Genomic DNA, 20,526 nt, shown 5'->3' on the forward strand with positions numbered 1-20,526 from the left:
ACGGGATGATGAAGATTCGGGAGGACTGATAGGTACACGAGGCGGCACTTGCGATGGCTGTCCAGGACCTCCTATTTGGGTACTATGAACATTATCAGACCCACATGCACTGGTAGAATTTTGAGAGTTTAACATGGAAATATTTATTGTTGGGTGCCTTCTTTCAATATCTTTCTTCAAGTTAGAAACCGTTCCCCTTGTTACTAAATTTTTGCCAACATAAATCACATTGGGCAGATTTATTTATATCGTCTGTGGCAATGAAATAGAAGCACAGAGGACTTGTCTCGCACAGCACAGTGTAAAACACGAAATATGAACTGTTTCGAGAAACTACACAACTGTATTACCGCTTGTAAACCTAATACAGCTCTTGAGAAAACTAATGAATATCTTTAACCGGCTGACAAGTAGGAGTGTCACTACTGCCTTTAAGCTGCCGTGGTTGCTTGCAGTCTAACGTCCATTAACCAATCAGGAGCTCCCTTGGTTTCACTGAGACTGTTCATGGAACTTAATACTTCTGGAACAGCTTACTGCCATGGAACAGGATACAGTATCATGATACGATATGTAACTCCCATCTTTACTTCCTAGCCTGATATTTGCTGGTCGTCCCTCTCCGTTTATTGTCATCACTACTGTATTGGTATCGCTTATCTCGAGCTTGAACTCCTGGAACTTAACTGTCCATTCATTGAGTCTCAACTGTACTTGTTCGTCAGTTTTCTTCCCAGATCATGACATCATCAGCTAAAGCCATCACATTTATTTCACCAGATGCTTTCTTGATGTTCTTCATTATGTAATCCATGAAGGTAATAAACAATAATGGGGATAGTGCACTGCCTTGCTGGACTTCTCCTTTGGTCTCGAATTTGGATGAATGTCCGTCGCGCAATCAGGCACAGCTGGTACAGTTCTTATACAGCATCTGGACTTTCCTCACCAGTACCTCTGGCATATTCCTTTTTCTGAGGCATTCACAGATCTTCTCTCTCATAATGCTGTCATATGCCATCTCAGTATCAACGAAATCCATAAACTGATCTTTGCCTTTTTCCCAACATTTGTCCATTAACATATGAAGATTAGGTCGTTTGTGGACCTGTTAGGCCTGAAGCCAAATTGTTCCTCTTGAAACTATGGCTTTAACCCTCCGTTAAATGCGTGCTCTGTTGTAACACCACTACACGCGCGCGGACTGACAGTCCGCGATTGTTTGTGAGCTTCCATTCCTTTCGTTTCAATCATTTTCCAAGAATTCCTTATTTCTCTATTTTTTCAATCTGTCTTACATCGTAATTACTTTATTTCGATTTTATTTGTATTGATAAATGTATATATAATCTAAATTTACAAGAACATTTCAGTGCTTTCGGATAAATTAGAAGTTATCAATTGCAAATCACAGGACTTGGCAAAACTAAGTATAAACTAACAATAATTTGTTATTAATTTACTTCTTGGAATGAAATTGTAATCGTTACATTTTATTAATTGATGTATATCGCACGGAAAAGTCACGACTTTGTGATGTTCTTTCCATGGAGTAAGTGCATTTCATTTCATCCACCTTATCAACGCTCGACTTCGTGTCATTATAGAAAGTACTCATTGAGGGTTTTGATCCATCTGAATCGTCATCAATAGAATGGTCCTCATGGAAAGTAGATGGAACCAATACAACTTTGTCTTTTCTTGACTTGTATGACACAAGGGTATATATAGCGATTCGTGCATCTTACGATTTCTTGTAGCATTTCGTCGCTAAGGAACAATTCCAGAGCTTTAACTGGCGTCTCAGTATTCATGGCAGCTCCTACTACTCCAGGCAAGTGTTTTATAATATTATGTTCAGGTTGCCTGACCCTTATATTGCAGGGCGATGATTCCACTCGGTCCCGTCCATTCCAATGTACATTTCATGCTGCTCACATTCAGTCACGTCCTCTTCGCACGTGGACTGTTTGCTCTCAGAATTATGATCACTAAAGTTTAAGATGTCCCGATCACTACTATCATCACTTGCACCAACTTCGTCGTCCAACCACTGCTCGATTGGATCCATAACTCTCGGAATAAATCGCACCAACTCCCCAGAAAGAGTACGCAAAATAATTATTCATAGCTCATTTTGTAATATCGGGTTTATCCCACTGTAAATAATCACAAGTAGAAAATATATGAAAATGAGGCTACTACTACACTTGTAAGTAATAAAAGTATATAATTTTATAATAAATAGCAACGGAAGAATGGATGACTTACCAAAAGAGTGAGTAAGATTAACAACTCACCAATACGTGCCTGCGGACTCAGACTCCGCAAGTCTGCAGTTGACAATATAAACTTCTGTAATCAACAGCTTGGCGATTACTCAGACATTCTCACGCCGTCACGGCCTTTGTATTGTTGCAGAAGGAAGCTACAAGAAGGCAGCCTGTTCTGCCTTGCATTTTCGGCCTATGATACCAAAGAATAATAAAGTGCGGACTCTCACTCCACGGCGCGTGTAACGGAGGGTTAAAATGACTTGAAAAATGCTCTCTAAAATTTTCTCAAGAATCATAATCCCATGACAAAAGAGCGTTATTCCGCGGTAGTTGGAGCATTTTCGTCGATTTCCTTTCTTAAACAGAGGAATACTGACACCCTTCCTCCAATCAGTAGGTATCTTATTATCTTTCCAAACTGTATTGAGGACTCTGTGTAGCCACTGTAAACCCTGGACTCCTGCTGCATTAATAATGCCCATGATGACTTCATTGATTCCTGGGGATTTCCCTTGCTTCATCTTAAGGGCTCCTTCTGTTTCTGCCCATGTAATGGGAGGTTTCTCTGTACAAGTTTAAAAATCTTGTTCTTTTGTTCTCTGATGTGCTTCTGTCCTTTTCAATAGGTGATCAGTATACTTCATCAGAACTTCTCTGACATCCTCTTATTTCCTGGCCAGGTCTCCACGAGGATCCTCAATTGCTTGGATGGTTTCAACTGAATACCTTCTGTTCATGATCACTCTGAACAATCATTTGATATTGTCTCTGCTGTCTTCTCCCAGGACTTTACCATCTCCTCTTCTACTACTCTCTTTACTCTCAAACTTGCTCTCAAGGTCTCTTACCTTTTCTGTCTTGGATATCATTCTCTCTCGTTTTTTTGTGCTATGCTGCTTTCCTTTATTGAAGATCTTACTCTTTCGATCCAACAGGGCGACTCTCGCTCTTGTCTTTCCTGCAAACCTCTACCGTCTTGCTCTTTCCATCCCAGCTATAACGGGTAATCTTGTGACTGATTCTTTTGTTGAACCAACGTTTTTTTTACCACCAAACAGTTTCTTATGCAGAAATCTAGATGATGTTGCTCTTTTGAACTCCTTCTCCCATAGCCATGTGGTCCCATCACCTTCTCATAGCCTTTCCTGTCTGTCCCGAGCTGTTCGATGAGGTCCTTATGGTCTCTTCTAGGTCTTTGACAATTTGTTCCTATCATCTTGACTGCAACCCGGCTGAGGGACATACTTGTGCACCAGTATCAGCTTCTCTTTCCCAAGATGAACTGTTGCCTTTATAGGCCTAATCCTACTCCATTTCTCATCTCTCTGTTAATATTCCAGTAGAGGGTAAAGTTTTTCTCAACTCTTTCTTCCCTTTACCTTTCCATTTAGTTTCACTCAGTCCAGGGTTTGCTAATTTCCTTCTCTCCATGATGTCCACTAAATCTCCTAATTTCCCAGTCAAACTCAGTACATCGATAGTTCTTGTTTGAGTGTGTTGTCTTGCTGGGGTCGTTGCACAGTCACGAAGCCTGGCCTATCCTCAGGCTGTAAGCCATCATACCTGGTGTGGGTCTGCGGCCGCTGTTGTCTACTCTGAGTTCTCTGGTTCCATTTGGGGCTCATATAAGTGTGGAGAATGATTGCAGTTACTCTCCAATTAACTTGCTATGCCTGACATTAGAGAATACTTTCTGTCAGAGTTATCTCCCTTACCCTTTAGCAGTCCCCTGCCACATCTGCAAGGCAGCAGCTTTCAGTTGAATAGACATGTTATTTCCTACACAGTGGTTTCAACAAGCCCTCTAAAGGTGAACTCCTCTGCCCATAGCCATTGGTTCTCCCTTAGTTTGTCAGGTTTGGTAATGACCACACATTCCTCTACTGTTGCATATGGTAGCAGGATGTATCTGACCTGACCTCAAATAAAACTTAAAATGTGCTTCATTGGAAACAGGAATTAAAAAAGCAATGTCAGTTATAATTCAGTAATATTTACTTAAAACAGAATGTATCCATGGTCTAGTTTCACTGATTAGTGCAGCCTTATGCTGAACATTGGGTTGGCATTCTTGAAGGCAACAATCAAACTTTTCACTTGTTAAAGAAATGAAGTCCAGTCACCATGCACAGTCTCCCTGTCAGCTGATCATAATTATGTTCTCATGCCTCCATGAGGAGCGCTGTCAGGCACACAGCCCCTCTGTGTTATTGTACCTCGGTGTGATTCAGATAACCTATAGGAATAATTGTTTGTTTGGTTTGTGTGGTTTAGGGCTTATGTCCTTGATGACTTCAATCAATCAATCAATCAATCAATCAATCAATCAATCAGTACTGATCTGCATTTAGGGCAGTCGCCCAGGTGGCAGATTCCCTATTTGTTGTTTTCCTAGCCTTTTCCTAAATGATTTCAAAGAAATTGGAAATTTATTGAACATCCCTCTTGGTTATTCCAATCCCTAACTCCCCTTCCTATAAATGAATATTTGCCCCAGTTTGTCCTCTTGAATTCCAACTTTATCTTCATATTGTGATCTTTCCTACTTTTATAAACGCCATTCAAACTTATTCGTCTACTAATGTCATTCCACGCCATCTCTCCGTGACAGCCTGGAACATACCACTTAGTCGAGCAGCTCTTCTTCTTTCTCTCAATTCTTCCCAACCCAAACATTGCAACATTTTTGTAACGCTACTCTTTTGTCGGTAATCGCCCAGAACAAATCGAGCTGCTTTTCTTTGGATTTTTTCCAGTTCTTGAATCAGGTAATCCTGGTGAGGGTCCCATACACTGGAACCATACTCTAGTTGGGGTCTTACCAGAGACTTATATGCCCTCTCCTTTACATCCTTACTACAACCCCTAAACACCCTCATAACCATGTGCAGAGATCTGTACCCTTTATTTACAATCCCATTTATGTGATTACCCCAATGAAGATCTTTCCTTATATTAACACCTAGATACTTACAATGATCCCAAAAGGAACTTTCACCCCATCAACGCAGTAATTAAAACTGAGAGGACTTTTCCTACTTGTAAAACTCACAACCTGACTTTTAACCCCGTTTATCAACATACCATTGCCTGCTGTCCATCTCACAACATTTTCGAGGTCATGTTGCAGTTGCTCACAATCTTGTAACTTATTTATCACCCTATAGAGAATAACATCATCCGCAAAAAGCCTTACCTCCGATTCCACTCCTTTACTCATATCATTTATATATATAAGAAAACATAAAGGTCCGATAATACTGCCTTGAGGAATTCCCCTCTTAATTATTACAGGGTCAGATAAAGCTTCACCTACTCTAATTCTCTGAGATCTATTTTCTAGAAATAAAGCAACCCATTCAGTCACCCTTTTGTCTAGTCCAATTGCACTCATTTTTGCCAGTAGTCTCCCATGATCCACCCTATCAAATGCTTTAGACAGGTCAATTGCGATACAGTCCATTTGACCTCCTGAATCCAAGATATCTGCTATATCTTGCTGGAATCCTACAAGTTGAGCTTCAGTGGAATAACCGTTCCTAAAACCGAATTGCCTTCTATCGAACCAGTTATTAATTTCACAAACATGTCTAATATAATCAGAAAGAATGCCTTCCCAAAGCTTACATACAATGCATGTCAAACTTACTGGCCTGTAATTTTCAGCTTTATGTCTATCACCCTTTTCTTTATACACAGGAGCTACTATAGCAACTCTCCATTCATCCGGTATAGCTCCTCCGACCAAACAATAATCAAATAAGTACTTCAGATATGGTACTATATCGCAACCCATTGTCTTTAGTATATCCCCAGAAATCTGATCAATTCCAGTCGCTTTTCTAGTTTTTAACTTTTGTATCTTATTGTAAATGTCATTGTTATCATATGTAAATTTTATTTCTTCTTTGGCCTTAGTCTCCTCCTCTATCTCAACATTATCCTTGTAACCAACAATCTTTACATACTGCTGACTGAATACTTCTGCCTTTTGAAGATCCTCACATACACACTCCCCTTGTTCATTAATTATTCCTGGAATGTCCTTCTTGGAACCTGTTTCTGCCTTAAAATACCTATACATACCCTTCCATTTTTCACTAAAATTCGTATGACTGCCAATTATGCTTGCCATCATATTATCCTTAGCTGCCTTCTTTGCTTGATTCAATTTTCTAGTAAGTTCCTTCAATTTCTCCTTACTTCCACAGCCATTTCTAACTCTATTTCTTTCCAGTCTGCACCTCCTTCTTAGTCTCTTTACTTCTCTATTATAATAAGGTGGGTCTTTACGATTCCTTACCACCCTTAATGGTACAAACCTGTTTTCGCATTCCTCAACAATTTCTTTAAACCCATCCCAGAGTCTGTTTACATTTATATTTACCGTTTTCCACCGATCATAGCTACTTTTTAGAAACTGCCTCATGCCTGCTTTATCAGCCATGTGGTACTGCCTAACAGTCCTACTTTTAAGACCTTCCTTTCTATCACATTTATTTTTAACTACCACAAAAACAGCTTCATGATCACTAATACCATCTATTACTTCAGTTTCCCTATAGAGCTCATCTGGTTTTATCAGCACGACATCCAGGATATTTTTCCCTCTGGTTGGTTCCATCACTTTCTGAATCAGCTGTCCTTCCCATATTAACTTATTTGCCATTTGTTGGTCATGCTTTCTGTCGTTCGCATTTCCTTCCCAATTGACATCTGGCAAATTCAGATCTCCCGCTACAATCACATTTCTTTCCATGTCGTTTCCCACATAGCTGACTATCCTATCAAATAATTCTGAATCCGCGTCAGTGCTACCCTTTCCCGATCTGTACACTCCAAATATATCAAGTTGCCTATTATCTTTAGAAATGAGCCTTACACCTAGAATTTCATGTGTCTCATCTTTAACTTTTTCGTAGCTTACAAATTCTTCTTTCACCAGAATGAACACTCCGCCTCCCACCCTTCCTATCCTATCTCTACGATACACACTCCAGTGCCGTGGGAAAATTTCTGCATCCATTATATCATTTCTCAGCCATGATTCAACACCTATTACAATATCTGGTGAATATATATCTATTAAATTACTTAATTCTATTCCTTTCCTTACAATACTTCTACAGTTCAACACTAACAATTTTATGTCATCCCTACTTGATTTCCAGTTCCCTGTTCCCTTATCACCGCTCCCTAGGCCATCCCGTTTCCCTGAATGTACCTCCCTATTACCCTTCCAAACAAATTTCCTAACTTATACGTACCACTGCGGTTTAAATGAAGGCCATCTGAGCGCAGATCCCTATCTCCTACCCACCCATTTGGATCTAGAAATTTCACTCCCACTTTCCCACATACCCACTCCATAGTCTCATTTAAATCCCCAATCACCCTCCAGTCAGTATCCCTTCTACACAGTATTCCACTAATAATAATCTCCACTTTCTTAAACTTCACCCGTGCTGCATTTACCAGATCCCACACATCTCCAACTATGTTGGTACTTATATCAGCTTGCCTTACGTTGTTGGTACCAACGTGAAACACTACCACCTTCTCCTTCCCCTCCTCCCTCTCTTCTACTTTCCTCAACATCTGCCTCAACCTAATTCCTGGATAACACTCTACCCTGGTACCCTTTCCTCCACACACTTTCCCCACGTGACTTCCATATGATGTGACCTGCCCTAATCCATCTCTGGTGAGATACTGAGTGCTTAATGCCTAATGTCTTCTGGATTGGCCCAGAACAAGTTTGCCTCTCTTATTTTGTGTCTCAGTCTTATCCTTGACTCTGACAATATAAAAATGACTGAGATATGAGCTGTGCTGGTAAGACCATTCCTAATACAGCCACATCCTGTAGGAAAGAGAGTGAAATTGATGTTCATATGGTTGGTCTGTGTGTATATTTCAGTGAACATGAGAGACTGGTATGTAACAGCACTGTCTGGCTAGGAGAGGAAAGCAATGGAAAACAACCTCACTCTTCATTTTCTTAGTTTGCACCCTCTGTCACACCTATCTCTCTATGGCAGAGCTGTTGAGGATCCTCCCTACCTTCAGGCTGAGCACTTTGCAGACAACAGGAGATATGTACAATGCATATTTCATGCTGAGCTGTATTTGCTGGAACAACCGGTGAAAGGTGACAGTGATAAACTTCGAAGTTCTGAATATATCAGATTAGTTTCTTTATGATGAGCAGAATAGTTTTCAGTATATCTGTACATTTCCAGATTTTTCACTATTGTTCTAGACGTTCTTATATAATTGCTCCACACTTCAAAAATATCTCTGAGTGTTCAAACAGACATTTTTCCATTTCTGGAGGTCTTTTTGTAGTCATGTTTTTAAGGATCCTCAACATGGAAATTTTCTGAAAAACGATAGTGAAGAATTGAAACTGAAACTGACTCACTTACTAGGAAATGTTCAATTGTTAAGCCCACTCATATCTAAAGAAATTTCCCAATATATATGAAGAATGTGCCTAATATATTAACTCTTCCACAGGACAACTGTGTACTTACATCAGATGAGATGTATTTGAAAGAAGAAACCAAGTCGGAGCTGCCAGACCCAGGACAGACACAGGTGAACACATTTAAAATAATCTAATATTTTGATGAACTTTTTTCTGATTATGCAAATTGTGAGCAATCTACTGAATAGACTTCAATAAACGACTCCTCATTTTAAGGGGGAAGTATGATATTTATAGCGAGATTGCCTATTTTTGAAATAATATTTACATATCTTCATATAGTTCAAAATGTTATGTTACTGCCTGTGGGTGTGGGGCGCAGGAGAAGAATACACCCCACGGTATCTCCTGACTGTCGTAAAATGTGACTAAAATTGGTCCCAGGAGCTTTCAACTTGTGAACATGGGTTGATGACCGTGGGGCTCTTACCTGAATCCTTGCGTTGCTTCCACGTACTTGTGTCAGCCCCTCCCTTCACCTATCCTGTCCAACCTCCCTTGGTCAACCCATGTTGTTTTCCCAACCACGACGGTAATAGAGGATTTGATGCCTAGGAGTCTTTTATGTTCACACTCTTTATGGCCCTTGTCCTTCTTTGTCCAGTACTTAATTTTTCTTACCATCGGAACCATTCTTTTTTCTTTCTTCTCTCTCTTCTACCCTCTGTGGTTGGGGGACATCGAAGAAGACTATACCCACATTACTTGCCTGTCCTAGGAGGTGATTAAAAGGGGTGATGAGGGGATGATAAAATTAGAACCGTGAGATTACTTGTTATTAGTACCATTACCATGTCAGCATTCCTTGTGACTAGTATAAATTTTATAGGAAAACAATGGATCTGCATTATTATTATTATTATTATTATTATTATTATTATTATTATTATTATTATTATTACAATTATGTGAGGAACATAACGATTCTGGGCATTGTTTGTAGTAAGTGTAATTGTGTAGATTCAACTGGTTGGTTCCACGGTGTTACCTGTGAGTGGACCACTGTGTGACAAACACCATGGGTCTACATTTTCTGTTGTTAGTAGCACTATGTGAGAATCACCACAGCTTTGGCTGCCGCCTCTGATTTGTACCATTATGTTATGAAAACCGTGAATCTGCATTACATGAGAGTAATATCATTATGTGAGGAACACCATGAATTTGTGTTGCATGTGGGCACTAGCGTAATGTGTGGTGAACCACTGTTGTGATTAGTACCACAATGTCAGAAACACCACAAGTTTTGCTGGCACCCTTGTTTAATCCCACGAGGTGAGGAACACACGTGTTGGGTTTGTGTTGCCCATGAGTGGTGTGACATACCATGAGTCTACGATTATGAAGAGCCAGTGATTGTTTTTGTTTCACCATCATTTGTTTTAGATTCCAGTCAGTGGATACATTTTGAAATTATAATTTCCATGTCATTCACCCTTTACTATTAGTGGCTGATCACCTAGCTGTTAGGCCCCCTTAAACAATAGAGATCTTCAAATTTAATGCTAGGTAATATATAGCAGCTATTTTTGTTCAAAACCCTTCCACTGCATGGCAGCTGGTTTCATCACTGCGTTTGCTACCTTATCCTAGCCACATTTAGGCTACGAGCATAGCTGTCTTCTCTTGTCATGTGCCAAAGGGCTCCATACTATTTCTTTGAAATGTCAAGCCTTCATGTTCATCTTCTGCCAGGTCTTCTTTTGCCTAACCTTTTTTCCTTGAAATATTGCTTGTAGCAGACCATTCTTTTTCTTAGTCCTCATAATGTGACCCACATATTCCAGCCACCTCATGTTAGTTGTCTTGATGAGTTCAGGTCAACAGTTCTTTGTGCTGAGTACTTTGCTATATTTAATATGCTCCATCCAGAAAATTAGTGGGATTTTACCCCATTGTCAGCTGCCCTAAGGAAAGTTTTTCATGGTTTTCCTTTTACACCTCACAGTTGTACCTTAATTGAGGCCAAGGCTGCTTCTTTTCCGCTCCTAGCCCTTTTCTATCCTGTCATCGCCATAAGAACTATCAGTGTAAAACAACTTGTAAAAGGGATGTTCTCGGATCTATACTGGGTTTGGAATTTTATGAATTTAATCTATTTCATTGCAACTCATACAAAGGAGATACATGTTATACCAAAATTTTCTGTCCGTCAGGCTATCACAAGCATTGTGTACTCCCTGTTGTCCATGATGTGGGAGTTGTTGGGTACCTATAGCAGCCTTTTATGTTCATATTTATCTACTGCTGTGGAATCTCTGGAACAGTCCTGAAGCGAAGACCTCAAAGTGGTTCCTTCATCTTATCATAGGAATCATGTGAGTGTCACAGGGGCTTAAGTCAGTGGATTATGGTGGATGGTACAGCTATTCACAGCTCCATTCACAAATCAAATGAGCCACAGTTTGCGCTGCGAGCCTCTGCAAAATGATGCATGGATCCTGCAGAATGTGTTGCTGCTACTTTCTGAAACTGGGTTGCAGGATGTGTTCCTAAAATGAAGAGTAATGCTGTGGAGGAGCACACAATCGTACCCAAGAATAAAAAGATGTGTAAACATTTGCCACTATGGGTGATACGAATAAAAATGAGATGTAACTCGGAGACAAGTCTCGAAGGAGGAAGTCACTTGCGAGACAGAACCCGTCATGTATATGAATAAAGTTTGTTTCTCGCTAACGAGACTTGTCTCCTTCCGTTTGAGATGAGTCTCGCACACTGGCTCTGGTATCTGTCAGCTGACGAGTGAATTAACAATCAGAGGGCTACGAAGAGAGGTTTTGTTGGAACAGATGAAAGTGTTAGATTTAAAAGTGAAAAAGATTGAAAAGCGACATTGTGTTCTCGAAAAAAACAGAAGAACTCATTTCAGATTTTGCAACTGCAAATGGAAAATATTTTACATGAAAGGGAGAAAAGAGCAGAACAAACAAGTACAACCAAAATGGAACACCCACCGATATTTTTTTCATTTAGAATAGTTCTTGACAGACTTCTTCAGTTATGTTTCACTTGGGAGCCTATTCTACCTATCAATATTCAGTAATCACTAGTTCTTATTTCAATTCTTTCTAGGCTTACATAAACGTAGTGGCTTGTAAACTTAGTATACTTGAACCCCAGCTTGGGAACGACTGTTCTTTTTTATTCTTTTTTTTTTTTTGCTATTTGCTTTACGTCGCACCGACACAAATATGTCTTACGGCGACGATGGAATAAGAAAGGCCTAGGAATTGGAGGGAAGCGGCCGTGGCCTTAATTAAGGTACAGCCCCGGCATTTGCCTGGTGTGAAAATGGGAAACCACGGAAAACCATTTTCAGGGCTGCCGACAGTGGGGCTCGAACCCACTATCTCCCGATTACTGGATACTGGCCGCACTTAAGCGACTACAGCTATCGAGCTCGGTATTGGGAACGACTGATTTAAGGTTTCTTTTCTTGTAAGTTTCCTTCAAGATATTGTGTAAGAAGTTACATTGTATTTATCATCACATTTAGGATCCACATACAAATGCATAATTTTCTGCGGTCATTGAAAGTCATTCAAACACTTTTTTAAACACGCTTTGTACTTCATTCTTCACGAACAGGAGGAGTTTATTGATCACACCTGTGCATAGCTAGGGGTGTTTCTGCATATAATGTACTTTTTCTACAATTTGTTTTACCTACATAGATAGGTCTTATGGCGACGATGGGACAGGTTTAGGGGTGGGATGGAAGTCCCAGCATTTGCCTGGTGTGAAAATGGGAAACCACGGAAAACGATATTCAGGGGCTTGACCCACTACCTACAGGATGTAAGCTCACAGCGCCCCTAACTACACGCCCAACTCACCTGGTATGTAATATACAACCAGTACCTATATACTGTTGCATAAACTGTATAAATTTCAAAGTTTTAAAACATAGAAATAATACAAAATGCTATCCATATTCATTAACGAATAAAACTAACAAGGGAGTTGTTTGATTTGGACCGACAAATTGCAATGAAACTTAGTAACATTATGAGCTATAGACATCCAGAACTCAATGGTGATAACCGTGAAATAACATTTTCGTACCGGTATTTATTGACAGTAAATTTTTGCTCCAGTTGTACATGGAACGTGGTGTGTAGATGGCAGCAATTTCAATGAAACATGCTAGGATGATCAATTAAGACATCAGAACATCGCTGCATGATTGACGTTGTTATATAGGTTACCCGCAGTGTGACAAAATGAATCACTCTCAACAAGAATCCGAAAGTTTAAGGCTATTTATAGCATGCAAGTTTATATACAAATGACGAGGATTTCATATTACATATTTTAGCTTCAATTGTAAACGACAAAGAAGTATTAAAAGTCTAATATTTTGAAATATTCATATCCTGTGCATGTTAGTAAAATGGGTTTGACGAGCAAGACATTCTGTTCATGTTGTCAAAATCTAATTTTCACTCTATAGCGCACTGTTTAATGTAACTTTAAAATAGAACTATCAGTGCATTTCTACAGTGCATACGCGAGGTCAATACAGCTGCAAACCACCCAGCTTTTCTTTAGCAATTAATTATAACAATGTCGTTGATTTTATGACAAAGTGAATATCAGCAATAAATTTAAGACAGGTAGATTGACAATTCATCGAAGTTTCGTCGAAATCTGTCTGATTAAAACCAAATGCTTCCCTCATAATATTTGGCGTGAGTGAGATTTTGGTGCGATGGTTGAGAAACAGCAGCACTCATAGAGGCAGCAAATCGCTGGCCGAATAACGTCATTATGCGAATCTGTTAAATGTTGTGAAACCAGTTACAGCACATTTTTTCAAGGGCACGAGCCGCTGGTTGAAACTTTTAAATAAACTTAGAAACAGTGCAATCGAAGAAGGCATGGGCAGGGAATTTTACGGCACTTAAACATAAATGGGATAGCTTACACCAGGACCAAAGATACTCGCACATTCGTTCAATACCATTTGGCCAAGATGTGATAGAGAGCAATAATTTTCAGACTTGAAAAAAATATCCTTCCAGATATCAAAATATGAATAATAATAATTATAATAATAATAATAATAATAATAATAATAATAATAATAATAATAATAATTTCGTGTGGCTATTTCTAGCCTGGTACTGCCCTCGTAAGGCAGACCCTCCGACGAGGATGGGTGTCATCTGCCGTGTTATTGTAGTGGAGGATAGTGTTGTGTGTGAGTTGCAGGAATGTTGAGGATTTAAGGTTAAAATCTCTGACCCGACAGCGAATCGAACCCGCGGGCCCCCTGAACCGAAAAGTACCACGCTGACCATTCAGCTAAGGAGCAGGACAAAGTGAATAATGAAAGCCTTGAATAATTGTAGATCATATCTTAAACATAGCTATGTTTTGTTTCGGCCTTTTCCGTGATTGTGAATTAATTTCATTTATAAAATGTTAGTCGTATTTTTTGAATAGAATAAATGTTAACGTACAGAAAAAATCACAAATGCAGAATAGATTAAGAATAATTAAATTAATTTAATAATTACTAAGAAAATTATCAGAATTGTATGTTGCACGGTTTTGCATATTTCTGGTTTGATTTTGAACATCTTAGACTTTATGATGCATGTAAATCCTATCGCAAATGGCTATCATTGTCATCATCTTTATCATTATTCTTATATGAATGTCTCGTGTATTGGTTCCACAAAATGTGTTAACCATTCCACATATTCTTTCCGGTAACGGTAGAGATCTTTATAATCATGTTCGAGAGAATTTCTTTGTGGTTTATAAATTTTTCTTCTCCATTGTAAAACCATCATAAACTCCGCCATCACGTTTTCAGCCTGATTCTATCAGCTTGAGTCACCTTCTGGGCTGTCTCAAGAAATTCTGAGACCAGTCTCCATTCAGAGAGACTAAACTCCAGTTTATTCATATACATTTGGAGATGTGTCTCCGGGAGAATCCGCTAACGAGCTGTGTCTCAAGGAGCAAAGGTTACTGCTGAGACATCGCTTTTTTATTCATATACATTTGAGACATGTCTTAATATTTATGAGACAAGAGATACGTCTCCGGTTTATTCATATCACCCTATAATTGGGATTAGAAATCCTGTAGTGCGCAGTAAATAAATAAATAAATAAATAGAAATATATGTCAAATCATACTGAACCCAGCATGATGCAATATTTCTCATGCCCAGGTGTTCCTTCAGATATGAAGTACAGTCGCATTTCCTAACCCGGTGTCTTGGGCTACCTCACAAAGTAGTGGGATTTTACCCCACTGTCAGCTGCTCTTCTTCACTGGCACTAATATGACCTGGCTGACAAATTTTGGCATTACACGTTGACGGCTTTTACTACTATCCTGCTGTCATGTAAGGCAATGTAGAATCTCTGCAAGCTTCTTGAAGACCTTGAAGACTTTGTCATGGTGTATGACATCATTCACATTCGATCTTTGTCCAACTCCATTGTTCCTGTTTCCACAACATCATGACAACACTACCTCAGATCTTGAACTAACACGAGGCTCTGTTCCTTTTGCCAGTTCACAAGTGCATGTTGTTGCAAGGGAGAGTGTATTTGAGATTCCATTTGCCTATTTTCATCCTCAAAACATATTGTTGATTTAATTCCTTGTTGTTTAAAGGAAATCAGAAACATAATCAAATAATTACCATGACTCCCAGTACTTTCTCAGTGTAAACATTAAAATGGGTTTAATTACAAAAACAAACCTCCATTGTAATTCAGTAATACTAATTTAAAAAGAATGTACCCTTGCTTTAGTTAAACTGATGAGTACAGTTATATGCTGAACAAAGCACTGGCAATCTTGAAGGTGGCAAGTTAACTTTTCATTTCTTAAAACAAATGAAGTCCAGTCACCTTGCACAATTTCCCTCTCAGTTGATCGTATGTTCATGTCAACTCGAAACATGACTGCCTTCACAAGGAGCGTTGATGTCAGGCTTACAGCCCCTCTATTTTATTCTAGCTCATTTTGGTCCCGATAACCTGTAGGAATAGTAATTAGTATGGTTCATGAGGTTTAGGGCTTATGTCCTTGATGACTTCCTTTTAAAATTTCATATGAGACAGCCTGCCCTAATCCATCTCTGGTGAGATACTGCGTGCTTAATGCCTGATGTCTTCTGGATTAGCCCAGAACAAGTTTGTCACTTGTATTTTGTGTCTCAGTGTCATCCTTGACTCTGACGATATGAAAGTGACTGAGAAATGAGCGGTGTAACACCATTCCTTTGTACAGCCACATCCTGTAAGAAACGGTGTGGAATTGATGTTCATATGGTTGGTCTGTGTGTACATTTCAGTGAACATGAGAGACTGATATGTAACAGCACTGTCTGGCTAGGAGAGGAAAGCAATGGAAAACAACCTCAATCTTCATTTCCTTAGTTTGCCTGCCCAGTGACACCTAGCTCTCTATGCCACCTGATGGTAAAGCTGTTGAGGATCCTCCCTGCCTTCAGGCTGAGCACTTAACAGGCAACAGGTGATATGGAGGATACATATTTCAAGCTGAGCTGTATTTTCCAGTACAGCATATGAAAGATTTTAAGTTCTGAATATTTAAGAATGGGATTGTTTGCGATAAGCAGAATAGTTTTCAGTATATCTACATTTTTCTGACCATTCAGTGTTATTTTATATGGTTTTATGTTATATAATTGCTCCTAACATCAGAAATATCCCTGAGCATTTGAACAGGACACTTTCCACTGCTGAAGTTCTCTTTGTTTTCATGATTTTAACGATCCTTGACCTGGATATTTTCTGAAAAACAATTATTAACATTTGAAGCTAACTCATTTACTAGGAAATATTTAATTGTTAAGCCCATTCTTATCAAAGTAAATTGCCAGATGAGTCTGAAGAATGTGGCTAACATATTAACTTTTCCACAGGACAATTATGAACTTACATTAGACATTTGGAACAAAAAACCAAATCAGAGTTGGCATTGTCAGGACAATCACAAGTGAACAAGTTTTAAGTAATCTAATATTTTGATGACCATCTTTCATTTTCTTCGTGTAGTTCAAAATTTAATGCTAGGTAATGTATAGCAGATAGTATTGTTCAAAGCCCCTCCACTCCATTGTAGCTGGCAGCTGGTTTAATCACTGCTACTGCTTCTTTATCCTAACTGGATTTAGGCTACAAGCATGGTTATCTTCCTTTTGTCATGTGTCGAAGAGCTCTAACCCATTTCTTTAAAATGTTAATTCGAGAAGTACATCATCTGCCACGTCCTTTTGCCTAAACTTCTTCCTTGAAATATTACTTGTCGCAGTCTGTTCTTTTCAGGATTCCTCATAATGTGACCCATATATTCCGGCCTTATCACTTTGTGCTAATGAGCTTTTCTCTTTAAAAATTATGCTGCCACCACAAGATCAGCAGGTTTGAGCCCCACTGGCAACAGCTCTGAATATGGTTTTCTGTGGTTTTCCATTCTTAATTAAGGTCACCCCTGTTTCCTTCTACTCGTAGTCCCTTCCTATCCCATTGACATAAGGCATCTTAAAAAAATAACAAAATTATTTTTACTTTTGTATCCACATCTTGAAAGTTTAGATTCTCTTTTCTCTGGGTAATGAAATATAGGGCTTAACAGTATTTAGTCCAACAAGTGACAATTTGTTAACGAAATTTGGACATGGTAGGCAAGAGGTTGATGTCTCTTTGACAGTCAGTCATCTGTGGGAACAGAAGGCATAAACAAGTGACAAATCATTTAAGAGACTAAATAGGATGCCCCTCTGTTACAAGATGGCGACTACTGTGTGTGAATTTGTGATATCCGTAGTGGATAATGGTGTAAGATGCAGTCAAAAATGTGGCAAATGCAGAAGAGTAGTTAAAAATGAGATTCTGTGTCATAAATGTGATGAATGGTACCATTTTCGTTGTGCAAATATTGTAAATAGGTCTGATATTGAAGAAAGTGTGAGGCTGTGTCCCGAGTGTAAACAAACTAGGCAGAACAACCAGAAAGAGATACTTACGAAACTATAATTAAGATTTTAGGAGTGCTACAAGAAGATTTATGTGCTCTGAAACTTGAAAATAAAAGCTTAAAGGATAGAATAAAGAAACTGGAAGATAAAAAAGACATTGGAAAAGAAAGATCGCCATGGACGGAAGTGACCATAGCCATTTTAGGCCTAATGTTAAACATATGGGAGAAACTATGTACAACTTAAAACCGGGAAAAAACTCTTTGCAGTGCCAAGATAGATTTCAGTCATTGCATCAAGTTCCAGAAGAAGACACATCAAGTTTTCTGAATAATTTTAAATCCAGTGGAGGTAACCTACAGAAGAAGAAAACCAACCGAAAGTGAAGATTGCCAAAAATTCATCTCTACACGGACAGTCAAGGGCAGGGTATGGAAGTAGGCATCGAGGATGAGCTGCAGAATCCAGAAACTGAGGTTTTATGACTAATAAAACCAGATGCCAAAACTGAAGACGTCCTTTCAAGTTGTGATCCTTTCTTAGAGAAGGACAATTATGTGGTGATTGTGAGTGGTACAAATGACATTGCTGCAAACGAAGGTGAGGAACTAATTATGACCCTCAGAGGTAAGATTTCCAAACTACCTGACTCAAAAGTAATTGTAGTTAATGTGCCACCCAGGTATGACTTTTTAGAGGACTGGTGTGTGAACAAAGCTTTACATGATACAAATATAAAAATCAAGAGATTATGTAAGAGTTTTAGAAATGTCTATGTTGTAGATACTTTAGGTCTTGGCATGCAAATGTTCACTAGGCATGGGTTACATCTGAATGGTAATGGAAAAGCAACTCTCTGTAGACAAATTGCTACAATTATCAACAGAGATTTGCAGACTAATCTGCACTTAAGAAAATCTATACCACTAAACTGGCACATGCAGCAAAACATGCCAGAAAACCCAGATCCTTAAATCAAGATCTATGTACAAGGATCTGGGTTCCAGGGAAGTTCTCAACTCATGAGTCAAATGTTACCCAATTGCAAAAGTCAAGTTATAGGGAGGAACAGGGTCTGAGACTGCTTTTGGTAAACTGTCAGAGTGCAGTAAATAAACAATTAAAATTCAGTACATTGATGGAATCTTATGAGACTGATGTGGTGATAGGACTGGAATTGTGGTTGAGAGAAGGGGTGGCTAATAGAGAAGTATTTCCAGAAGGGTATACAGTCTATCATAGAGACCAAGGAGATAAGATGGGAGGGGGGGGGTGTTTATTCTGGTGAAGGAAACTTATTGTTCACTTGAATGGTTTGCTGATGAAAGGGATGAAATATGAGGGATAAAATTAGCTTGTTATAATAAGAAGGAGGTAGGAGTCATAGGAACATATAGGCCTGGAAGAGAGGAAAGAGACATGGTATTATTTGAAAGAATAATAGATTATACTCATAAAATCAATAATAATGATATGGTAATAATTGGGGGAGATCTAAACTTGCCTGAAGTTGAATGGAATGGAGCTTCAAGTGAAGCCCATGAACACAAACTGGCAAATAAGTTAATTTGGGAGGGAGGATTTACACAAGTAATACAAGAACCGACTCGTCTCAATAACTTGGTAGATGTATTGTTGGTTAAACCATGGGAAATTAATGATAAAGCTGAGGTAATTGAAGGAATAAGTGACCATAAGGCTGTAATAATGGATGTAGGACTCATACCAAAAATGCTTAATAAGAGGGTCACACATGACAAGAAATTATACAGAAAAACTAAAGTTGATGAATTTGGGACTTATCTTAAATGACAAGGAGGGTAGGGAGAATAAAGAAGCTAGAAAACAGCTAATGAGGGAACTGAATAGAGTGAAAAAGGGAGCAAAAGAGAATTACATGAATGGCATACTTCAAGAGGGTAATGACCACAAAGGGAAATGGAAAAAGCTGTATTCATATATTAACAATCAAAAAGGAAACGGAATCCAAATTCCTACAATGGTGGGAGAAGGAGGTGAACACTATTTAACAGATATGGAGAAAGCAAATCTATTTAGTAGGGAATTCAGAGATTCAGTAGAAGATTGTCAGGAGTTGGAAACCGTAACAGAAGACAGAGAGGGAGAGTCACATAGGGAAACAAAAAGCTTCTCATTCACAAATGAAGATATTTTCAGAGAAATCCAACTGCTTCAGCAAGGAAAAGCAGCAGGAAGTGATCAAATTACTGGGGAGGTATTAAAGAGAATGGGGTGGTACATAGTGCCTTATTTAAAATTCCTCTTTGCCTATGTCGTAAATATTAGTGTAATACCAAAGCAATGCAAGGAATCTATAATAATACCAATTTATAAAGGAAAGGGTGATAACAGGAAACCAGAGAACTACAGACCAATCAGCCAGACCAGTATAGTTTGTAAAATACTAGAGAGTTTAGTTGCAAAGTACATCAAAGTGATATGTGATGATAAAAATTGGTTCATGAGGAGCCGGTATGGACTTAGAAAGAAATTTTCTTGAATATGAAGGTTAATGGAGGCAAATCAACTGTTACAACATTCACAAACAGGAGCTTCGAAACTGAATTTGAATATACTTTGGATGAGGTAGTTATCCCAAAAGATGGCAAGTGCAAATACTTAGGTGTGAGATTTGGAAGTAATTTGCACTGGAAGGTTCATGTGGATGACACTGTTGGGAAAGCATACAGATTGTTACATGTCATTATGAGGCTACTTAAAGGATGCAACAATGAATTAAAAGAAAAAAGTTGCTTAAGTAT

The 20,526-nt window shown here is 38.8% G+C and overlaps 1 protein-coding gene across 1 annotated transcript in view; it reads left to right on the forward strand.

Moving 5' to 3' along the window:
- LOC136875109 (uncharacterized) overlaps nt 1–20,526 on the forward strand; it is a 146,970-nt gene that overhangs the window by 85,558 nt on the left and 40,886 nt on the right. The window contains exon 4 of the mRNA XM_068227903.1: nt 8,796–8,876. The gene's annotated coding sequence lies outside the window, so the exon portion shown is untranslated. The remainder of the gene's footprint in view (nt 1–8,795; nt 8,877–20,526) is intronic.

Source organism: Anabrus simplex, chromosome 5 (assembly GCF_040414725.1).
Source record: "Anabrus simplex isolate iqAnaSimp1 chromosome 5, ASM4041472v1, whole genome shotgun sequence".
NCBI lineage: Eukaryota > Metazoa > Arthropoda > Insecta > Orthoptera > Tettigoniidae > Anabrus > Anabrus simplex.